The sequence below is a fragment of the Schistocerca americana genome, chromosome 2 (genome assembly GCF_021461395.2).
Source record: "Schistocerca americana isolate TAMUIC-IGC-003095 chromosome 2, iqSchAmer2.1, whole genome shotgun sequence".
In the NCBI taxonomy this organism is placed as follows: Eukaryota; Metazoa; Arthropoda; class Insecta; order Orthoptera; family Acrididae; genus Schistocerca; species Schistocerca americana.
Window position 1 is genome coordinate 25,306,862 of NC_060120.1, and position 25,425 is coordinate 25,332,286.

At 43.6% G+C, this 25,425-nt stretch overlaps 1 protein-coding gene, 1 long non-coding RNA gene and 1 other non-coding gene across 4 annotated transcripts in view; 1 reads left to right on the plus strand and 2 right to left on the minus strand.

Moving 5' to 3' along the window:
- LOC124595515 (brain-specific angiogenesis inhibitor 1-associated protein 2-like) overlaps window positions 1-25,425 on the plus strand; it is a 912,282-nt gene that overhangs the window by 790,390 nt on the left and 96,467 nt on the right. The gene's annotated exons all lie outside the window — the stretch shown is intronic.
- On the minus strand, window positions 10,691-24,745 carry LOC124595516. Its single transcript, XR_006978219.1, has 2 exons — window positions 24,608-24,745; window positions 10,691-11,034 (listed from the first exon to the last, which is right to left on the minus strand). It is a non-coding gene; the product is annotated as an uncharacterized LOC124595516 (long non-coding RNA).
- Window positions 24,103-24,177, minus strand: Trnas-cga. Its single transcript has one exon. It is a non-coding gene; the product is annotated as a tRNA-Ser (tRNA).

Consider the following 25,425-nt stretch of genomic DNA (forward strand, 5'->3'; position numbering starts at 1 on the left):
CATTCTAAATGTGATCTGTTGTAAATGTAGAAGTTATGAAACAATTATCCTCATAGTAACCAAGTAAAAGCTGTCCTTATTTTGTGTTATTTTCCTTTTCTGCATCTACATCTGCATCCATACTCCGCAAGCCACCTGATGGTGTGTGGCGGAGGGTACCTTGAGTACCTCTATCGGTTCTCCCTTCTATTCCAGTCTCGTCTTGTTCGTGGAAAGAAAGATTGTCGGTATGCCTTTGCGTGGGCTCTAGTCTCCCTGATTTTATCCTCATGGTCTCTTTACGAGATATACGTAGGAGGGAGCAATATACTGCTTGACTTCTCGCTGAAAGTATGTTCTCGAAACTTCAACAAAAGCCCGTACCGAGCTACTGAGCGTCTCTCCTGCAGAGTCTTCCACTGGAGTTTATCTATCATCTCCGTAACGCTTTCGCGATTACTAAATGATCCTGTAACGAAGCGCGCCGCTCTCCGTTGAATCTTCTCTATCTCTTCTATCAACCCCTATTTGGTACGGATCCCACACCGGTGAGCAGTATTCAAGCACTGGGCGGACAGGTGTACTGTAACCTACTTCCTTTGTTTTCGGACTACATTTCCTTAGGATTCTTCCAATGAATCTCAGTCTGGCATCTGCTTTACTGACGTTTCATTTTATATGGTCATTCCATTTTAAATCACTCGGTAAATACCCCAGAAATGGATAAGAAATGTTGAACATATGATGTCACCAAATGATGTAGCTCCCGGCACGTGCAGCGGTTGGGCTTGAGAGTTAAGGGATGACTGAACTATGCAGTATTTGCATTCGAGTAAACGGTTCAAATTTGGAACACATGTTGTAAATGTGATCTGCTGTAAATGTAGAAGCTATGATATTATTGTCCTCATCGTAACTAAGTAAAAGCTCCAGAATGAGATTTTCACTCTGCAGCGGAGTGTGCGCTGATCTGAAACTTCCTGGCAGATTAAAACTGTGTGCCCGACCGAGACTCGAACTCGGGACCTTTGTCTTTCGCGGGCAAGTGCTCTACGCACACTCCGCTGCAGAGTGAAAATCTCATTCTGGAAGCATCCCCCAGGCTGTGGCTAAGCCATCTCTCCGCAGTATCCTTTCTTTCAGCAGTGCTAGTTCTGCAAGGTTCGCAGGAGAGCTTCTGTAAAGTTTGGAAGGTAGGAGACGAGATACTGGCAGAAGTAAAGCTGTGAGGCCGGGCGTGAGTCGTGCTTCGGTAGCTCAGATGGTAGAGCACTTGCCCGCGAAAGGCAAAGGTCCCGAATTCGAGTCTCGTTCGGGCACATAGTTTTAGTATGCCAGGAAGTTTTAAGTAAAAGCTGTCCTTATTTTGTGTTTCTTTCCTCTTGTCCCTTCTTCTTTTTGTTTACAGACATTATTTAGTAAAAAAAACAGAGGCCATTTATTGGTAGCGACGCAGTTCGGAAGCTTATACTCGTTTACTTATGACGCAATACGTAGGTTTCTGTTGTACTGCGCTTTGCAATAAACCAACGGAGACTGCGAGACTGGTAAATAAAATGATCAATCTAACCTCAATGTAAACACACAACTGTCTAACGGAATGAAAAAATTACTGCCTGCCACACTCAAGACTCCAATCCTGAGCTAAAGTCGCACATGTGGTTGGGACGATGATATACGAGACACCGATAGCCTCAACTGCTGCACGTGTACCAAGGTACGTCATCTAGTGACGTCACATGTTCCAGATTTGTCCTCCACTTTCGACGTATTTCCCGACATTTACGACCTCATGTATCTTATTTCAAATTACTTGTTCCAGGGTCGTCTACGTCGCTTCGCATGTTTTTAAACGTTAAGAAGAATCACACTATGTAAATGATGTGGAGGACAGGAAGAATGTGGTATATTCCTATGAGACGAAACTGCCGAAGCCGTCGGCCCCTAGGCTTACACACTTCTTAATACAACTTAAAATGACTTACGCTTACACACATCACATGTCCGAGGGAGGTCTCGAACTTCCGACGGGGATGGGGGGGGGGGGGCGGGTTGGGGGGGGGGGGGGAGCCGCGCGAACCGTGGCAAGGCGCCGTAGACCATGACTTACATAGAATTTGTAGGTGGTGTAATGAGTAAATGTAGAAAAATGAAAGTTAGTGTGAATGAGTAGGAAAAATAATCCTGTAACGTTCGAATACAACAGTAGTAATGTGCTATTGAGAAGGCACATCGATTAAATATCTAGGCGTAACGTAAAAAGCAATATGAAATGGAACGAGCATGACAGGTTGACAGTCGGGTAGGCAGATGTTCGATAGCTCATCTATGAAGCAGACGACGTATAGAACGCTAGTGCGACCCATTCTTTAGTACTGCGTGAGGTGTGAGATCCCCAACAGGTCGGATTAAAGGAAGGCATAGAAGCAATTCGGAGGTATACTACAATATTTGTTACCGGTAACCTCGATCATTGAGCACAGCATTGCATGGTAGTGAAACGTGGACTGTGGGAAAACCGGAACAGAAGAGAGTCGAAGCATTTGCGATGTGGTGCTACAGACTAATGTTGAAAATTAGGTGGGCTGATGAGGTAAGAAATGAGGAGGTTCTGCGCAGAATCGGAGAGGAAAGGAATATGTCGAAAACATTGACAAGGAGAAGTGACAGAATGATAGGACATCAGTTAAGGCATTAGAGAATGACTTCCGTGGTAGTAGAGGGAGCTGTAGAGGGCATAAGCTGTAGAGGAAGACAGAGATTGGAATACGTCCAGCAAGTAATTGAGGACGTAGGTTGCAAGTGCTACTCTGGAATGAAGAGGTTGGCACAGGAGAGGAATTCATGACGGGCCACATCAAACTAGTCGGAAGATTAGAGGCACAATTGCAGAAATTTAGAGTTCGATTCTGTGCTGCCAACATACATTTCGCGTACGGACCACGAAGATATGATCAGAGAAATTAGGGCTCATAGGGATGCTTGTACACAATCACTTTTCCCTCGCTGTGTTTGCGTATAGAACAGGATACGAAATGACTACTAGTGGTATGTGATACCCTCCGCCACCCACCGTAGGGTGGCTTGCGGTGTATGTATATAGATGTACATGTACGAGTGGTGTTCAATCAGTAATGCAACACTTTTTTTCCGAAAGCAGGTTCGTTTTATTCGGAATCCCAATACAACGCATTATTCTTCAGTCTTTTTGCTACAAAACCTATTTTTCAACATAATCACCGTTCAATGCGACGGCATTACGCCATCTTACTGGGAGAGCCTGAAGAAAAGTCCAATGAAATTTTGTGAGCTCCTCTCGGGTCCGCGTATTTGTGTGAGGCTTGGGTTGTTATGTTGAAGGAGAAGATCTTTTGCTGTTTTGTGGTGAAGAACACGCTAAAATCGTTTCTTCCAGTTCCTGAAGTGGGACAAGTTTCAGCGACCTTTTAGCGGTGGTGACAGACGTCTCGCCCAACGACTCACAGTGCTTTTGTTCACTGGCAGGTCTCCTTACATGTTCCCCAAGCGCCTACGAAGATACGTGGTGCTCCGGTTTTTCGCCAAAATAAACTCAGTAACAGTTCTGTGTTTGGAACACATTCCAGACGCCATTTTGAAGACGACGTATAGCGCCGCAACATATCAGACTAAATGTAACTATAGGAGCTGAAGCAGGAATATTTGACGATGTTCCACAACAAGTTCCGTATTTTTCAATCTAAACTGGCGGAGGAAACAAACCATCAACCATTATCAGTTGACGGTTGAAGTGATCGCTACAGCAAGCAGAAGTTTACAGATACCAGTATTCGAATGCTGACCCCTATTTTGACCGGAATCGAGCGTCGTTTAGAGGCCTGAAGATGACGTAGTAAATCGCCGAAACTGGTAGCCAAATAAAATAAGTTTGGAAACTTTGACGGTTGAAAGGTGTTTGATCTGACATCCTGTAGCGAACAGCTGAGTCCCGCAACCATCACTGAAAAGATGGACGTACAGAGACGAGTTTCGTCAGGTGAATTCCCAAATTGTGTGGCGAGGCCATAGAGTGTAAGAGTTCTCTGTTTTACTGTGAAAATATGATACATAGAGGGAAGTGATTCCATATTGTGCCCTAGTGATAAGCTATTGTGTACTGTACTACATTTTGTGTGTGTTGTAATTAGCTCTGTGTAATCGTCCTTTGGTATTTATCTGGTAAGAAATGGAGGTTAAAAGTAGCCTCTTACAGAGGCTTGTCTCAGTAATTCAGTGCAATTCCGCTTACCCGTTTGCAAAGTTTATTACAGGCTGACAATAGTCATCTTCGCTGGCGTCGAGTTGGAAAGCCACATGGGTAGAGATAGGTTGTTGCCTAACATATACATATGTCTGTGTGTGTATACACGTGCTTTAAGTAAGTGTTCTATTTTACTTTATTTCGTCGCTCTAGAGGTAATGTACGACATTTGGTGGATTTACAACCTGCAAACAACGAAAATGTTTTTAGCCACCGGAGCGTAAAAGAGTTTTATAAAAGCTTTAATAAAATACGGTGGGGTATAACATCATGTTAGTATACAGGGTAGAAAAATGAAACTGACCAGAAAAATATTTATCAGACGGAAACGTAAATAATCCTTGTTAAAGGACAGGAGAACTGCCAACCATAGAAAATAATGGAAACCGTGATTTCGATGCACCAGCCGGTTGCTGTCATACGTCTGGGCATGCTCATTTCCCGCATTCTCTGTCGCGAATACTTCGCTGTGTCGTTACGTTTGAGTCAGTGAGAGGAGCAGACGTGTTCAGAGACGAGTTGGATGCATCACAAATTGGTGCTCATTAGAGAACAGCGCACGATCACTGTAGAGTGTTACTCGAAATACAGTTCGTGGGAAACGTGTTCCGAACTCTCCGTGCGAGAGTTGTGGTAAAACCTCCATAGGAATCTCCAGCGCAAAGCTTAGTGGTAAAAGGGCGAGAAACGGGCTCTGTAGAGAATGAAAACCACAACTATCGGAAAAAAGAGTTCGAACAGCAGGAAACACTGCGGTAAGGAAGGAAAGCCAGGAACGAAGTCCGACGAAATTTCAACATCCTTCATCTCTACTAGTGAGAATTGAGATATCGTAGTGTCAAAACATTGTCAAAAAGGCGAAGTATCTGCATCCTTACGAATTCACTGTTATGCGTGAGTTTAAGCACCCAGGCGAACTTTCACGTCGCCCGATGTTTTCTGAGTGAAGTGGAATCAGGACGTTTGGGTCCCATTTCTTCAGGTGAGGCCTGGTTCCGCCTGTCAGGGGATGTAAACTCGTAGAACGTCCGCCATTATGCTTCAGGAGATTTCCAGCAGTAATTTGAAGAGCCGTTGCAGTGTCTGGTGTCCACACAATAACACGATTCTTTCACCAAACTGTTAATGCTAACCCGTATGTCCATTAACTGCTTAATCAATATTGAAAGGTCTCTGTTGGATTCCTTTCATGTTTAATTTCTTAAATCTGTTGTCATTTATGGAGTAAATTCGTCTCCTAAATTTACTGTGGCGTTTCTGACTATCTGGGAGGAGACTGAGTAGTGGAACGTGTTACTTTTACACATAAACAAGAACGATCTGTCACACTACTACACTTTAAAACACAGTTTATATGTAATTCATGTCACACAGTCTCATACGGAACCTACATCCGCTTTCTTTTATATACTGTATATGATAAGATACTGTCATCCCCCTTCCCTTCTGTGTGAGAGTATGAATGGGCAAATGTATTTGTAGTTGCATGCTTGAGGGTAGCAGACAAACCTGTCTGCTAGAGAACAGTAGGACCAACGTCGGAACAGGTAGCTACGCTTCCTAAAAGCAAAGAGGTTTCTATCCTTAGTATGGTTCTGTCCGTCCGTTGTCATGTTGGTATAGGAAGCTGCCCCTCTGGCCACTTCCGTTTGTCTTTGTGAGCCACCCTCAGGAAGCACGCTCGGCAGTAGGCAGTTGCTGTGGGACCGTGGCGAGCGTCTGAAGTGGTAAGATCTCCGGCTAAGCGCGTGTCTGCTAAGTCCGTAGGACAATGGATTTCTTAAGTTCAGCCTAACTGAAAACTTAATACCTTGATCTCAGATTTAGCTCTAAAATATCTAATGCTATCTTAAATTGCAGCGGAGTGTAATTCTCGTGTGAAGTAGTTGCTTTGTCATTACTTTGTGAGTAAAGTGGAACCACGTGTTGATCAGTAACTGTAACTAAGTTCATCAATCTTAAATGTGAATGCTTGTGTGATTATAACGTCTCGTCTTGACAATATTTTACAATATAGCAACTTTTCTTTATGCTTTTCTTTATGTTCAACCCACGTGGAGTGTAATTTGCGAGACCAGTACCACGTGCTTATATAACTGTTTGACCCATCAGGTTAATAGTAAGACGTTAGTAACCAGTTCAAGGTTTTTCTTTTGTCAATTGCTTTTCGATCGAATTTATTTTAATTATCAAAATTACTGTGGAGTTATACGCTTTCTGTAAACCAAGTTGACCACGTGGAGCATGTGGTGTAATCATTAAAGTAGCCTTCAGCTATTCTTTTTGGGAAGATTTCACAAAGAGTTAATATGAATTTAGTATACCAGTGTGTGGTAATTACATGACGGACAGGATTGTGTTACGAACGTAATTTCTTTGGGTGAAAACTGAATCTGTTGGTTGTGGTTAATTTCTTCTTGCTTATGTTTCAACGTTCTTTGGGTGTTGTTTTGTGAATGCAGTGTTGTATGCAGTCTCCCCATCTAGGCTCCATATTTGATGTGTTCCGTAAGATTAAACTCTCACATTTTTACAATCCTTAAACAAGGCACCAGCTCAGTTATAACTCACGTATAATATGCTGAAATTTCAATGAACAATCTTAAAATGAATTTCCAAATATAAACTGATTTCTTTCTTTTTATTTAAATTCTCCTTTTTATATATAGATATATTACCGGTTGTTGTATGACTGTAAAAGATTATAATCAATGTTAGTCTGATTGGTAATGTGGTAAACCTAGACTAGTTACCTGGTGAAACAGTTGCGCAGTAATGCACGGTTAACTTCTCCCCAGACAGCTCACAGCTTTTAACCCGCTTTTATTCTACTATTAGCACCCAATTTCAGCATAGCAAATTCTTGTAGCAATATTACAATATGTGGTTCAATTCACAGAAGATCAGCGACTGTATGGATATTTTCATCAAAACGAAGCCATCCTGTCAACCTTATCACGACCGTATGGAGTGTTCAGTGAGGAGGGGACAATCAGCAGACGCAGAGCCGCCTCCTGGCTGTCTCGGCCGCCTGATCTTGCACCCTATGATTTTTACCTGTTGAGTAAATTGATAAGTCAAATGCACTCAAATAATGCTCAGACACTGGAAGAGCTGTAACAAAACATGAAAACGCTATTGTTGCTATCCATCAGGCACAGTTGCTACGCGTGTCTCGCAATTTGATAAATCGAACACAGCGCTGCATTAACCAGGGTCATTTCCAACGTCTTTTGTGATGTTCGTTCACAAGGGTCAACCCTGCACCACTCTTACTGTAGACATTTTCCGACCTAGTTTTAGTTTGTCTATACTGTGTAGATCTTCACCTTTGAGTGAATTGAGATGCAGACCATCTACCATAGGCAAAAGATAGTCGATTTCTGCCGCTGTTAACGTACAGTATAAAGTGTGGGATACATACACAAGACAAAGAAATTACAGAACGTGATAGTAGAAAGTGTTTCATTTAGCAAAAGTCTCTAAGTTCGATAGTAGTTTCAAAGATAATTATAAACAGTCCTCTGCTTCGTCAGTTAAAAACCATTACATCTTTATGGAACGAAAATAGTTAGTTTTTTCTGCTTATCAAGCGTTAACCCACTGTATTATGTTGTCAGCGTGTAGGAAAGCAGCCTACTCACGCCTTATAAAATTCACATCAGTCTTTCCATTGTGTGCCAGCCAATCCGCTGTAACTAGCTCTGACGTCATAAATGTTGCGCAATACTTTAAATATCAAGTAAATAACCTGAAACATTTCTAGCATGTCAGGACTAATACTAAATCAATATGTGTTGAATACCAGTTCAATAACTTTAACCATTTTCGAAATTTGGACGTTTTTCTGTAGAAATCATTGGCACAACAGAAAAGAGCTAGAAACTTAAAAATTTATACTTCGATTCCTTTTGCATAATAGTTTAGTAGAAACAGTATTCTGGATCTCCCAAATTAAAATTTTAGTTGAAATTCATGATTTTCTGGTTTTTGTCTTAGAAATTAGGGAAGCAAGATAGATTAAGTAGGCGAATAAATAAAGCTAGGATGTTTAAATTTAAGTAGAAGGGAGATCCGCTATAATCATAAATATGTGAGAAGTTTCAACAGAATAACTATAAAACTATAGCTATAGCATATCTCCAAAGAGCAAGTTCAGAGCTCGCCTACTGCGTGTAGTCTAATTAAATTAATTCTCTCGCGCAAAATATTTGACTTAGCCACGTCAGACTTTTATTATGATTATTTACTTGTGTGCTGATTGCACAATTAAACTGAAAGCTTCATCGGCCATCAGCAAAGGAAGCAATGATTTATTCGATAACTTAAAGTGGTACATTACTAGCCCAGTGGCTAGTCAGGAGAGCAGATTTGATCAGGCGTTCCCTTAGCCGTCCGCACCGCGGCTTTATATGTAAGTCGCGTCGGTATCGTTGATATAAACAGCCTCGGATGCAGTAATAAGTTACTCGGGATACGCGTAACCATGAAATCGTTTTCGAGTGAAGTGTTAATTTTGTGATGACGTTAATGATCTATCTTTAGTTTGCGTATGTCGTATTTTCACGTGCCGCCGCAGGACAGACATTCTGCCATTATTAGCGTGGCGTTTGATGAACATTATCATCAAATTATGGCGAGCACTCACTTAAACATTTAATTTGAACAGTTATAGTTGCATCAGCGCATTAGATTCTGAACTGCTCTGGTAGTTGGATTGTGTGGATTCTTTTGGTCTATGACTTTCAGAATATAGTGAACATTTTAGAGAGAATGGTTTTTGATTATAAATCCCAGACAATCTCCTAATTCCTCAGTGCTATAAGCTGTAGCTAGAAATGTATTTCTCAGCTGAAGTGGGCACTAGGAATTCTAATTACAGGCTTCACGTTTTGCTAATCACTTTCTGGTTGCCAATATTGTAGTTAGAGAGCCAGTGTTGAGAACGGCAAAAGACAGCATTAAATAAATAATAGGAACATTAACAATTATTCCACCCGCCGCCCCACAAGCGGATGAAAGGTCGCTGTACTATACGTTGTAGGATTTAAACATTGCACTTGCCTTTTATTTCCAGACACGAAAATCACCGACAAGCAAAATCGTACATGACCATTTTTTCGTACTCACTTCTCGGATTTCACATCTAAAAATACCGAGTATCTCATTCAGTGGGCTCATAGTGAAGTCTATGCTGGCGCTACATGAGTAATTCTCAAATGTTCAAATGTGTTTGAATTCCTAAGGGACCAAACTGCTGCGGTCATAGGTCCCTAGATTTACACAGTACTTAAACTAACTTATGCTAAGGACGACACACACACCCATGCCCGAGGCAGGACTCGACCCTCCGACGGGAGGGGCCGCGCAATCCGTGACATGGAGTCTCGAACCACGCGGTCACTCCGCGTGGCTGAGTAATTTCAATGAAGGGCTGGTTACAGACAGGAAATTGATACTGTTGACACAACATACATTTAACGCCCATGTCAATTCATAACCTTGTTTCTGGTCTGCCACCTTGTAAAATGTATGATGTACTGGACAAAAATTACTAGTCCGAGCAGAAAATCTAAAATTTTATTTGATCAACGGAAAGATCTTCCCATGCTACATGATCTTCCCATACTACATGATCATTAATAATGCTTGTGCCCCAAAAAAGAGTTAAATCGATAAATGCTATATAAAATTATGATAGTATTTACAAGGACTCAGAAATGCTTTTAATACAAACTGAGAAGCCCAGAAAATCCATGTTCTCGACAGAGTTTCGGTCTTTCCCTATCACCATAACCACTGCTACAACCACTACCACTACCACCACCACCACCACAACCATTAGCCACGTATCACTACCCTCTATGTGTAGCCATCACAGGTATCGATAATCAACTCCAGACGAAACATTCAAATTTCATTCAGAAACAGATGAAAGCGTGTGCATTAAGGAATTCAGTTAGAAGGATTGAACGCCCTTTCTTGTCTCACAAAACAAAGGTCCTTATATAAATATTAGAAAGTGTTTCGTTCTGCAGTGACGAAATGGAAAGTCCCACATAACATACACAAAAGTTGTGAATGTTGACGTCTTCGCTTGTTAAATACAATCTTCCTCATCTGTACTCACTTATTCATGACCGCACCTAGTTGCGTATACTTCGGCTATCAAGAGGCGTCATAGCAGACGTTACGTTCGAATCGGGGCGTGTACAGCTTCGCAGGAAACGTAAGTAAATTTTTGAGGCAGTACTTCATGATTGTAAGCGATAGATGACCTATATTGAACACATGGGTGAAAATTAAATTAAAGTTATGTAACAATACTGAACTTTGTCTCACTTTTTTTGGAAATATTTAAGAATTCCGTTTGATTTACTCTCCAGTTTTATTATAACATAGATGGTGGGGTTACATATACGGAAAGAGAGCTCAGTCAGTATGCCGTTTTATTTGTTGAGATTTGGATACTCGACACTGTTTCCGACTCTCTTGATTTAACAGAGAATATATCACATCAGTCCTGTACTATAAGTATCCAGCAGCTATTCTGCAATTCAATAGAAAGCACTGGAGATCTGTGAGAAACAATGTTTCATTCACCACCGCCACTTCCCGCTTCTTGACGCGTTACTACTCGATGATGACAAACGTCCCATCCAATATCTTCGTCCAGTCGATGGGACCACTTGCAACCACACGCCGCACGCCGAAATTCACAAGGTTGTTTGTTTGTGAGCGGTGTGGACTAGTAACCCTCTCCTGCGGCTGCAAGTCTGCAACAAAAAACATAGCGTCAGTAGTCGACCTAATGATTTTACAGTAGTCAAAACTCTATACTAAATGGATTAACGGATATTTTAGGCCTTAATGTACTCTTTTACCGCATCTCAATTGTATCTCATAAATTTGACAGCATATTTCAAAGTCAAGTAGCTTTATTGCAACTCCAGTAGCTTTCTACTTCATACAATAAGAAACATGAGTGGAAGTTGATCATTGTCTCTGTAGACTAGCGACTGGCCACTAGCATTACTGGCTTTGAAAAAGAAATACCGTACTAGATTTTTTCACACCACGTATCTTCCTGCGGAATCATGTTACACAATATACAGTGTCGTGATTCACCTGGGGAATTCTTCGAATAAATATTGAATAAATGTGTACCTAACTGGCACACAAGCTTTTATGAGGCATCAGATCAATACTTTGATTCACACAACATTGTTTTAAATTGACACGTGGGAATACATTGTTTTCACTGACATCTCTTTATTCCAAAAATCGTAAACATTTTTAAATAAGGTATTTTAGGATCACAAAGAGTGAAATATAAATGGCAAGAACAGACTACTAAAAACTGTAATTAATCTATAATTAATAAAAGTAAAATAAATATCGATGAAATTTTAATAAATCAAGGCGTACGGCCGGACAGTCGACAATCGCATGCTCTTTTGGGATGACAAAGTCTTACTTCAGTCCTTACGTGTCCGAAAATTGTGCTTTATGAAACTTTCTATGCCTTTTTATCGCCTGTTATTGGCAAAATAATAAATTCGAGAGTCATATAATTTTATAGTTTAAGATCGTAGCTAAACATCCTTGCTATTCATTTTTCCAAATGCTGTTAAAGGATGTAACTTTTATGCAAGGTCAACACAAAAATCGTTGACGTGGCTGAACAAATGGACGCTTTGATCAACTTGTGAAGGTATTGTATTATTTAAAAATAAATTGTGCGTCATATTGCACAGTATCATACTTTCAGGGGACACAACCTACTGATTTCCGAGGACCTTAAGCAGACAAGTGTTCTAGTTTTCAATATACTCACATAGACTTTCAAATTTACTCGTTCACATAATTCGGAAGATTGCAAGAGCAGATGTGTGCCAGAATTATCGCACATCAGCCAGAATAAAGAAAGAAAGAAAATGATTTGCTGGATGATTATCAGTTTCGCTTTAGGAAAGATGCAGACACCAGAGAGTCACTTCTAAGGTTGAGTTTGGTAACAGCGGGAACACTTCAGAAGACTCAAAAGAAAATTTACGTTTGTCGACCTAGAAATAGCACATAACGTAAAAGGCTGTAAGATGTTTGAAACTCCCTGAAAATGTGTGTAGGTTATAAGGACATTTGGATAAAAAACGTGTAAACGAACAAAAAGGGAACAATAAGAAAGGAAGTCCTAGAAAGAAGTGCTCCCATTTAAAAGGGCATAAGGCACATATTGTTCGACCTCTGTATCGAAGAAGCAATGGCATAAAAGAAAGGTTCATGTCTGCGTTTAAGGGTGAGATGATATTAGTAATAAGACTCACTGATGATAATGAAATCCTGAGTGAAAGTGAACAAGAATTACGGGCATGTTGAAAGAATGATTCAAATGGCTCTGAGCACTATGGGACTTAACTTCTGAGGTCATCAGTCCCCTAAAACTTAGAACTACTTAAACCTAACTAACCTAAGGACAACACGCACAACCATGCTCGAGGCAGGATTCGAAACTGCGACCGCAGCGGTCACGCGATTCCAGACTGTAGCACCTAGAACCGCTCGGCCACCCCGGCCGGCATGTTGAAAGAAATACATTGAGGATAAACCAAAAAGAAACGAAAGTAATGAGTTGCAAAACTTAGTTTGGTTACAACCTTAAAATCCGGAGATAGGAAACAAATTATCACAAGCAACGGCAGCGTTCTATCAAAATTGGGGCCACATAGTAGACGAAGAGACATGAGCATCGTCAGAAGTGCCCCCGGGAAGTGTGACAGGACTGTTCTTATCCACTGTATACATATACAATCAGACGGACAGCGCGAGCAGTAATCTGCGGCTGTTTGCTGATGGTGCTCTGATGTGAGGGAAGGTGTTGTCGTAGAGTGACTATAGGAGAACACGAGACGAGACAGAAAAAATTTCTAGTTGGCGTCTAAATGTAAACAAAAATGTAAGTTAATGCACATGAGTAGGAGAAACAATCCAGTAATGTTCAAATACAGCACTGGTAGTGTGTTGCTTGAGACTGCCACGTCCATTAAATATCCACGCGTAACACTTCAAAGCGACATAAAATGGTAGGAGCACATAAGGACGGTGGTGGTAGGGGAGTTGAGTGGTCGACTTTGTTTTATTGGGAGAATTTTAGGAAAGTGTGGTTCATCTGTAAAGGAGATGATATATAGATCACTAGTACGACCCATTCGTGAATACTGCTGGAGTATTTGAGATCCCCACCATGCCGGATTAAAGGAAGACATCGAAGCAATTCAGGAGCGCGCTGCTAGATTTGTTAGCGGTAGGTTCGATCAACATGTGAGTACTACGGAGATGCTTCGTAAATTACAGTGGGAGTGAGTCCCTGGAGAGAATCCGACGTCCGTTTCGAGGAACACTATTGAGGAATCTGTTGTGTAGTCACCATACAACTCTCTCATGAATGGGTACTGAGAATCTTACGCCACCAGTTGTCAAATGTATGATACTTTTAGCACAGCATGTTTCGGGACTACTTATCCCATTATCAGGTGCTATAGGTAACCGATCAATAAATCGCAACACGACATGATCTAACCACTATGAAAATATTTATATCATCCTGTAGTATAAATAGACTAAGGCTTCTGTGCTACTAGGTATCTGCAAAAAATGCAGCAGCAGACGTGCGTTGTCAAACGTAGAATTCTTCTCAGAACATCTCTTGTTGGCGTACTATAGTCACAAAACGCAGTGGTAGGGCTCAGAAACCAACAAAAAGAAAAAAGTCCACAGAAATATAGTGTAATGCAGTACTGACGAACTACGTAAAATGGCCAAGCTATTTAACAACAAAGGGGTGAAGATTGCCTTCAGGACGGGCAACAAAATGGAGAAAAGGTTGAATCGTAATATTGGCACAGGCGAGAACTGGATGGGGAAAGGGGGAGTTTATGAAATAAAGTGTCATAATTGTGAAATTAAGTACGTGGGGCAAACGGGAAGAAACTTTAAAGCAAGATTTAACGAGCGTAATAATAAAGAAAATAGGTCATCGACAGTGGCGAAGCACTCAACAGTGAACGGCGTTCGTTGTGTAACATCACAGACAGCACGAGGGTGTTGCACTTTGGGAACGAGGGATGGTTGTTGTCTAAGTTGGAGGAAATGGAGATTTTCTCACTTCAAGAAAGGAATGAGTCATCGTGTTTAATGAGAAGACAGAAGTATCCAAGAGGCATTTATGGGACCACTTTAGTGATGGCCTCTTTGGGAAGCAGCAACCAATTTTTAGCGGCGTTAGATTTTATGCTTTTCAGTTGGCCACTCTAAATGGATGTACAAGAGTCAACAAATGCTTTTCAGAATTTACTAGAATTTTACACACAACGTTCACAGATTTTATAACAAACAGCATCGTTCGGTATGTGACATAGGTTGCAGGAAAATACTATCTTTGGTAGGTGAAAGCGGCTGCCCTGAGTTTACAACTGTGGTTTGAGTGTATAACATGGGAACATGAGATGTTTAAGAAGAATTTTATGTTTGACAATGCATGTTTGCAGCTGGATTTTTACTTTTGACGGCGCCTAACGGCATAAAAGCTTTAATTTATACGAGACATGTTCAGAAAGTAAGTGTACTGTGACTATAACGGTTTTTTTTTTTTTTTTTTGAGGGATGATAACATTGAGTGACAGAGGGTGATCTCGTAACCAGAGCGAGCATCGCAGGAAAATGGCAGTATCTAAACTCTCTCGTTGTAGTGTCCAGTTGCGTGAAAGATGTAATCCCGCAAAGTACGAGCCACGTGGTGTAATGCGCTTCCAACTACCGAATCTTTGTCGCGAATCGAACCGGTTTACGGCTAAGGCGTTATCAACAGAAGGAATGTTATCAAGAGGTTTAGGGAGCTAAGTGGAGGCAAAACAAATGTTCCTGATGAACAGAGAAGTGGAAGACCTTTCATTCTGACTGCTGGTTTGGTGGAAAATATCGAGGAAACTGTTCGTGAAAACCCCCGATTGATAACGGATGAAATTTCTGCGGTGTTTCCACAACTCTCCAGAACTCTCTTCTACAAGACGCAGAAACGCTAGGATACCGGAAACTGTGCGCAAGATGGGTCACAAAGCAGTTGACAGCGTAGCACAAAAAAAAATCGGGTCAATAGTACTCGCGAGTTTCTCGAGTTACCTGAATTGGAAGCCGCCAATTTTTTGAGCTCTATTGTGACCAAAGATGTGACTTGGGTGGCTCATCACAGGCCTGAGACAAATTGGCAATCGTCACAGTAGCGTAGCACCAATTTCCCATTTGCCAAAAAATTCAAAACTACGTACAATTTCTGGAAAAAAAACATGGCTTTCGCGTTTTGGGACCCGAAAAGGCATACTTTTGGTCGAATTTCTGCCTCTGGGGGAAACCATCAATGCACAAAAATATTGTTAAGCCCAAAAAGGAACATTCGAAACGAAGAGAATGCTGACGAGAGAAGTGCGCTTATTGCACTACAACGGCCGCACTTACACACCTTTTAATCACCAAGGCGCTCTTGGTCTCACTTGGCTGGGATGTTTTGAACCACCCCTCCCTGACTTGGCGCCTTCAGGTTATCATCTTTTCACCTCCCTGAAGGCACTCATGAGCGCGCTGACGAGATGCAGCTGGCGGGAGAGTTGTTCAAAGAGGGCTTAAAGAAGCTTGTGCCACAGATCAAGACATGCATTGAAAGTGATGGCGATTATGTGGAAAAATAGTCCACAAGTGTCTCAACAGTATCCTGCAATGCTTTTTTCTAATGCAGTTTCTCTAAAAAAATATAAAAGTTTAATACACTTACTATCTGAATATTCCTTGTAAGTTATACTGCAGATAGGTATAAATATTTTTATATGATGTTTAGCACCTGTAGTATTACCATTTATTTATTGGTTTCCTTGTATTATAACAATTCATAATGGGATGGTGGAGTCCAGAAACATGTTGTGCTAAAAATACCACACATTTCACAACTGGTGTCGTAATATTCTCTGTACTAAATATTGAGAAAATTTAGATAGCTGGTACTTGAAGCTGCCTGCACAACGATTCTACTGCCACTAATGTACGTTTCGTGTAAGGACCACGAAGATGAAATAAGATGAGGTAAGGAGGCATATAGACAGTCGTTTTCCCTATCTCTATTTGCAAGTGGAAGAGGAAAGAAAATGCCTGGCACTGCACCAACTGCCACGCACCATACGGTGACTGGTGGAATGTGTATGTACATGTAGAAGTACATTCTGGTATCATGGAAGCAAAATGACACCTGACAGACGAAGCAAGATGGGGGATGAGAAGCAGACTACAACAGGCAAGGAGGGCGTTCAAGAAATCTCCTAGCATCAAGTATAGGCCTTAAGTTTTAAAAAAAATTCTGAGAATGTGTGTGTGGTGTACATAACTTTACAGAAATGGGTCATGGATTGTGAGTAAACCAGAATAAAAGGTACTCGAGGCATTTGTATTACAAGAGAAGGACGTTGAAAATTATGTCAGCTGTTAAGATAAATAATGAGGTGCTTCTCCACAGAATTGACGAAGGAATACGGTGGCTATAAAAGAGGTCGTCATGTTGGGATATCAGGGAATAGTGTCCATGAAACAATGAAGCAGTGGACGGAGACGACAGAAACTGGATATACACTCCTGGAAATGGAAAAAAGAACACATTGACACCGGTGTGTCAGACCCACCATACTTGCTCCGGACACTGCGAGAGGGCTGTACAAGCAATGATCACACGCACGGCACAGTGGACACACCAGGAACCGCGGTGTTGGCCGTCGAATGGCGCTAGCTGCGCAGCATTTGTGCACCGCCGCCGTCAGTGTCAGCCAGTTTGCCGTGGCATACGGAGCTCCATCGCAGTCTTTAACACTGGTAGCATGCCGCGACAGCGTGGACGTGAACCGTATGTGCAGTTGACGGACTTTGAGCGAGGGCGTATAGTGGGCATGCGGGAGGTCGGGTGGACGTACCGCCGAATTGCTCAACACGTGGAGCGTGAGGTCTCCATAGTACATCGATGTTGTCGCCAGTGGTCGGCGGAAGGTGCACGTGCCCGTCGACCTGGGACCGGACCGCAGCGACGCACGGATGCACGCCAAGACCGTAGGATCCTACGCAGTGCCGTAGGGGACCGCACCGCCACTTCCCAGCAAATTAGGGACACTGTTGCTCCTTGGGTATCGGCGAGGACCATTCGCAACCGTCTCCATGAAGCTGGGCTACGGTCCCGCACACCGTTAGGCCGTCTTCCGCTCACGCCCCAACATCGTGCAGCCCGCCTCCAGTGGTGTCGCGACAGGCGTGAATGGAGGGACGAATGGAGACGTGTCGTCTTCAGCGATGAGAGTCGCTTCTGCCTTGGTGCCAATGATGGTCGTATGCGTGTTTGGCGCCGTGCAGGTGAGCGCCACAATCAGGACTGCATACGACCGAGGCACACAGGGACAACACCCGGCATCATGGTGTGGGGAGCGATCTCCTACACTGGCCGTACACCACTGGTGATCGTCGAGGGGACACTGAATAGTGCACGGTACATCCAAACCGTCATCGAACCCATCGTTCTACCATTCCTAGACCGGCAAGGGAACTTGCTGTTCCAACAGGACAATGCACGTCCGCATGTATCCCGTGCCACCCAACGTGCTCTAGAAGGTGTAAGTCAACTACCCTGGCCAGCAAGATCTCCGGATCTGTCCCCCATTGAGCATGTTTGGGACTGGATTAAGCGTCGTCTCACGCGGTCTGCACGTCCAGCACGAACGCTGGTCCAACTGAGGCGCCAGGTGGAAATGGCATGGCAAGCTGTTCCACAGGACTACATCCAGCATCTCTACGATCGTCTCCATGGGAGAATAGCAGCCTGCATTGCTGCGAAAGGTGGATATACACTGTACTAGTGCCGACATTGTGCATGCTCTGTTGCCTGTGTCTATGTGCCTGTGGTTCTGTCAGCGTGATCATGTGATGTATCTGACCCCAGGAATGTGTCAATAAAGTTTCCCCTTCCTGGGACAATGAATTCACGGTGTTCTTATTTCAATTTCCAGGAGTGTATATACAACACATAACTGAGAACATTGGCTGTCGTGCTGCTCTAAAATGAAAAGATTGGCATCAGAGAGGAAACTGTGGAGTTTATCAGCAAACAACTCAAAAGAGTGATGAGTGCCAGCCCCAAAAACAAGAATTATGGAAGACAGAATAAGTTTACACGAGTGCTACTTTTTTTTCGTGGTCCACTCTGAAAATCAAAAATGTTTTATTTGTAACCTTCAGCTACATTTCCTTCTACTTCTCTCCATAGTCGCCGCTCCGTCTTAGATATATGTCGTAGGGTGGTACCAACTTTCCAATGCCCTGGTCGCAGAAGGCAGCTTCCTGTACTTTCTGCCAATTCTTTATATTGGTCTGCAGCTCGTTGTCTTTGCCATAAAGCTGTCTCATAGCTAGCAATTTCTGTGAGCAAAAAGGTGAAAATGGGAGGGAGCCAAGTCCTGGCTCTATCGTGGGTGATCAAACACTTTCTATCGGAAAAGTTGCGTGAGCGTCTTTGTTGCACCTGCAGTGTGGGGCCGAGCATCGTCCTGAAGAAGCACAGTTCCTGGTGACAACATTCCTCTTCGCTTTTACTGAACTGCGATTTTCTCGATTAGCCTGATCCACTCGCTAAACAAGATCCTCGGTTGACACATTTCCTTCCATGACCGCCTGCATCATGGCCGTCTGTACGTCCACCATTCCCACAGTTTGTTGTCACGCAGGACAGTTCGCTATGTGGGATGCATTAATTCAGGCGGAACCACTAAAAATGAAGAAATCGAATGACAGCAGGAGCTACACACTTGGCGTGAGACTTTATTGTCTCAGGCATCTAGATAACTACAAGGGAACGTATCAGGACCAGATGAGATAGCTATAAGATTCTACAAAGATTAGGCTAAAGAATTTGCTCCGCTTTTAGCAGCAGTTTGTTGCAGATGTTTGGAGCAACGAAGGGTACCTAGCGACTCGAAAAAATAGCGCGAAACCTTCCCGTTTTCAATAGGGGCCACAAGACAGATGCATACAATTATAGACGTACAGCGTTGAAGTCAATCTGTTGTGGAATTATGGAGCATGTTTTATGCTCAAGAACTATGACTCATTTGGAGAACGAAAATCTCCTCTATAAAAATCAACATGGATTCCGCAAACAGAGATCCTGCGACTCAGCTCGCTCCGTTCCCCCATGTGATCCACAACGCTGTAGACATAGGCGCTCATGTTGACACCGCGTTCGTCAGCTTTAGGAAGGCATTCGACACCGTTCCGCACTAACGCTTAGTGAAAGAATACGAGCTTAGCGAGTATCGGACCAGATCTACAACCTGATTCAAGAATTCCTTGCAGATGAAACTCCACATGTCGCTCTTAACGGAACAAAATCGGTAGATGTAAATCTTTAATGCGGCCAGCCACAAATTTCTCTCCTGCGTCCACGTTTTTAATGCTCAGAATAGCTTTTGCAACCTACGCCCTGAATTATTTGTTGGATGTACTCCGATCTCTGTCTTCATCTATAGTTTTTACCCTTATAGTTTTTACCCTCTACAGTTTCACCTAGTATCCTGGAAGTTATTCCCTGATGTCTTAACGGAAGTCCTATCATCTTATTCCTACTTGTCAGTGTTATATTCCTTTCCTCTCCGATTCTGCGGGGATCTCCTCATTCGTCACCTTATCAGTCCACCTAATTTTCAACATTCTTCTGTAGCAGCACATCTTAAATGCTTCGAATCTCTTCTGTCCCGGTATTCCCACATTCCATGTCTCACTGCGGATCAATCTGAGCTCCAAACGTACATCCTCAGACATTTCTTTCTCATGTTCAAATCTATGTTTAGTACTGGTAGACTTTTCTTGGCCAGGAATGCCCCTTTTTCCAGTGCTAGTCTGCTTTTTATGTCCTCCTTGCTGTGTCCGTCATGGATTGTTTGGCTGCCTAGGCAGCAGACTTCTTTAACTTCATATTATGTAAACTTTCTCGCCGTTCTCATCTCTGCTACTTCTCATTACTTTCGTCTTTCTTCGATTTACTCTCAGCCCATATTTTGTACTCATTAGAATGTTCATTCCATTCAGCAGATCATGTAATTCTCTTCACTTTTAACTAAGGAAAGTAATTTCTTCAGAGAATCGCCTTGAATTTTAACCTCACTCTTAAATCTTTATTCTATTTCCGTCATTGTTTCGTCGACGTATTGATTGAATAGCAAGGGCGAAAGACTACATCGCCGTCTTACTCCCTTCTTAATCCGAGGACTTCATTTTTGGTCTTCCACTCATTGTTCCCTCTTGGTTCTCGTACATATTGTTTGTTACCCGTGTTTCCCTACAGCTTACCCCATTTTTCTCAGGATTTCGAATATCTTGCACCATTTCACATTCTCGAATGCTTTTTTTTCCAGGTCGGCAGATTCTATGAACTTGTTTTTCTTTAGTCTTGCTTCCATTATCAACCCCAACTTCAGAACGGCCTCTGGAGCCTTTACCTTTCCTAAAGCCAAACTGATCATCATCTAACAGATCCTCAATTTTCTTTTCCATTTTTCTGTATGTTACTCTTGTCAGTAAGTTGGATGCATGAACTGTTAAGCTAATTGTGCGATAATTCTCACACTTGTCGGCTGTTCCAATCCGCAAAATTGTGTTATGATGCTTTTCCAGAAAGTATGATTGTATATTGCCAGTCTCATATTGTTTACAATGTATATAAATGGGGTAGTACAAAGCGTCGAATGCTCTTTAAGACTGTTGGCAGATTATGCGGTTGTCTGTAAGAAAGTAGCACAGCCATGAGACAGTAAGGATATCAGGATGACTGCAGAGGATTGGTGCAGGCTCTGGCAGTTAACCCGGAACGTAAATAAATGTAATATATTGCGCGTACGTGGGAAAAGAAATCCAGTGCTGTACATATACACTGTTGCTGAGAAACTAGTGGAAACAGTATCTACCGTAAAATATCTAGCAGTAACTACCCAGAGCGACCTTAAGCGGAATAACCGCATAAAATAAATAGCAGGAAAAGCAGATGCCAAACTGAGATTCGTAAGAAGAATCTTAAGGTTGAAATAGTTCAAATGGCTCTGAGCACTACGGGACTTAACATCTAAAGCCATCAGTCCCCTAGAACTTAGAACTGATTTAAGCTAACTAACGTAAGGACATCGCACAGATCCATGCCCGTGGCAGGTTTCGAACCAGTGGCCGTAGCGGTCGCGCGGTTCCAGACTGTAGCGCCTAGAATCTTAAAGAAATATGATTCATCCACGAAGGAAGTACCTTATAAGGCTCTTGTCCAATCGATTCTTGAGTGTCGTTCATTAATATGGCAGCCTTACCAGGTAGGACTGATAGAAGAAATAGAGAAGATCCAACGGAAAGTGGTGCGTTTCTTCACGGGATCGTTTAGCCGCCGCGAGAGTGTTACCGAGATGCTCCACGAATTCCCCTGGCAGACGTTACAAGAGATGTTCAAAATGGTTCAAATGGCTCTGAGCACTATGGGACTTCTAAGGTCCTCAGTCCCCTAGAACTTAGAACTACTTAAACCTAACTAACCTAAGGACATCACACAATCTATGCCCGAGGCAGGATTCGAACCTGCGACCGTAGCGGTCGCGCGGTTCCAGACTGTAACGCCTAGAACCGCTCGGCCACTCCGGCCGGCTACGAGAGAGGCGTTGAGCATCACGGAGAGGTTTATTATTGAAATTTTGAGATAGCACTGTTCGGGAAAAGTTGGAAAACATATTACTTCCCGCAGGTTCGAATCCTGCCTCGGGCATGGATGTGTGTGATGTCCTTAGGTTAGTTAGGTTTAAGTAGTTCTAAGTTGTAGGGGACTGATAACCTCATATGTAAAGTCCAATGGTGCTCAGAGCCATTTGAACCATATTACTTCTTCCCACATACATCCCGCGTAATGACGACTATTAGAAAATTCGATAAATTACAGCCAATACAGAGGCCTACCGACAATCGTTCTCCCCACGCGCCATTGACGAATGGTACAGGGTAGAGGGGGAGTCAGTGATACCAGAAGGATTCTCAACCACAAACCATTAGGTGGCTTGCGGAGTATGGCGCACATGTTTATGTGCTCGCTCCAACGTGACGCGATCGACGGGTATACAGTGGAAGGTTCACAACAAATCTGCGCAAAGCTTCAACGTATTTTCACTGTGTCTAACATTCTGAGTAGTGTCTGTTTGTTCTAAGTCGTGTCTCCCTACCACTTTCGCGCAACGACGCTCTGAGCACGTTTTTTTAGGGAATTGACTAGTTTGAACCTGGGACCTGTTGCTGGTAAGGAGACGCCAGACCACACATGACATGTGAGAGTAGCGATGATATAATCAAGTACTTAATGATTTCAGCGTCAGCTCCACTGCACTCCCTGTAAAAGAATCTTAATACTAACTAAATTTAGTGGAAGGGGTTCAAGGCTTTCCTACTTTTAGTTAGCTGGTAAAATAACGTCGAAAAAGCAGTTAAGTTTACCATTGGAAATTTTATTCTACTCACAAAACATTGCTTATAAATTGCACTATTGATGAAAGGAAAAATTTTAATACAGGATAATAAAAACCAACTGCGTTCAACAAAAATGTGAACGAATATTCCCTGAATGGGTTTCCAAGTTCTACAATGGATCGAAGGATGACCTATGCCATATCACATCTATAATCTGGGTTTAAATTAAGTTTCACAAAAGAGAAAACTATCAAAATGGTCTACAGTGACCCTCAATCATCTTTAATTACTTATCTAACTTGTCGTAAATTACAGTGGCTGATGTGGCCTTTCAATAATTATATAACAGAAAAATCATCGCGTTTCAGATTTTTACTTCAAGTAGCAAATGTGAACACCATGAGCTTTAATTGACGATCGACACTAGTATTACGTAAAAAGGGGATGTAACAGATGAGACTTCTGCAGTTCTGAGTGAAGCCTTATGCGTTCAAAGATGCGGCATCACGTGCGTTCATTACCTTGTCGGTGTTTAGGCAGCGTCAGGGGGCAGCGGGCGGCGCAGCTCCACACACCTCGCCGTCTCGCAAGCAACTCTCTCCTAACTTCTCCTTACTACAATTTACCTAAGTTGGTTAAAAAAAAAGCTATCTGGCTGTGTTTTCAACTGACCAATCAGTGTCTCAATGTTAACCTTAAGCTCCGCCTACAAAAATTCTGTCTATCCAATGAGAAAGTTATACTTTTCGTGGTGGGGCAATGTTTTTAACGTTTGCAACGTAACAGAGACGCGAAAAAGTCTCACGCTAAAACTTGCAGCTGGTGTGGCCCTTTTAGTGTTATCATAAGATCTATACTGTTCTTCTGGAGGGCTCTAGCTTTTAACATGGGCTGGGGGGGGGGTGGTCCTGGCGATCAGCTGGCGACGTGGGTGTCCATCCCTTATCGCAGGGCCTTCTAGCTTAACACGGCTCTGCTCTCGGCTTCTGTTCTCGTTTCTTCCATCGGAACTGCGTCTATCTCACGGTGGGAAGGTATGACATGCATTTAGGCATTCTTGTGTTAGTCTGTGGTATTCCATTTGCCTACTCGTTGATCGTATTACTTTGGTTAATTTAATGTCACGATTTATTCGGAGCTATGTGACATACTACCGGATTCGCTTATCATGTCAGGGTTTTCATGGAAGGTGTTGGATTTGCCTGACACCTTACATGTGCCGAGAATGAGATTTCCACTCTGCAGCGGAGTGTGCGCTGATATGAAACTTCCTGGCAGATTAAAACTGTGTGCCGGACCGAGACTCGAACTCGGGACCTTTGCCTTTCGCGGGCAAATGCTCTACCAACTGAGCTACCCAAGCACGACTCACGCCCCGTCCTCACAGCCTTACTTCCGCCAGTAACTCGTCTCCTACCTTCCAAACTTTACTGAAGCTCTCCTGCGAACCTTGCACAACTAGCACTCCTGAAAGAAAGGACACTGCGGAGACATGGCTAGTTCTGCAAGGTTTGCAGGAGAGCTTCTGTAAAGTTTGGAAGGTAGGAGACGAGATACTGGCAGAAGTAAGGCTGTGAGGACCGGGCGTGAGTCGTGCTTGGGTAGCTCAGTTGGTAGAGCACTTGCCCGCGAAAGGCAAAGGTCCCGAGTTCGAGTCTCGGTCGGGCACACGGTTTTAATCTGCCAGGAAGTTTCACCTTACATGTGGATCTAATTTCGAGACTGATCGGACACAGGAGAAAATAGTCCTCGAACTACGGTGCGATAACGAGAGGCGAGGAGGAGGCGACCCACCGGGATAGTAGAAGAAGGAGTCGTGGCGGCAGCAGGAGCCGTGGCACCAGCGGAAGCCGTCCTGGCAGCCCATGGTGTAGGCGCGGTGGCAGGCTACGCCGTCCAGGCGGCGGTGGGGCAGCAGCCCGCCGGCGGGGTCCGCGGCGGGGGCGGCGCGCGGCCGCAGGCGGCACTGCCCCTCCGGCTGCGGCGGCGGCAGCTGCGACCGCAGCGGGGGCGGCACCCAGCGGCTCCGGCAGAAGCGGCAGCGGAGGCGGCCGCCGTCCGTCGCGGCCAGCACGAAGGAGTCGGCCAGCGCCCACTGCTCGGCCGTGGCCGCGTCCAGCGCGCACACGATCAGCGGCTGCCCGGGCACCTCCAGGCGCACCACCCTGTCCACGTAGGCCGGCTCCGCGCACGTCCACCGGCCGTACGACCGCTCCACGACCTCGGGCAGCGTCGGCAGCCAGCTCTGCCAGACCGCAGTGTGCTGGTGGAAGGCGGCTGCCTGCGCCAGCAAGCAGCTCCCCACGAGCCACGCCACCGTTGCTCTCATCCTGCAGATAACAACACAGTAGCATTAAACACTCATAACAACAGCAACACCCCCTCCTCCATGAACCATGGACCTTGCCATTGGTGGGAAGTCTTGTGTGCCTCAGTGATACAGATAGCCGTACCGTAGGTACAACCACAACGGAGGGGCAAGACAAACGTGTGGTTCCTGAAGAGGGACAGCAGACTTTTCAGTAGTTGCAGGGGCGACAGTCTGGATGATTGACTGATCAGGCCTTGTAACATTAACCAAAACGGCCTTGCTGTGCTGGTACTGCGAACGG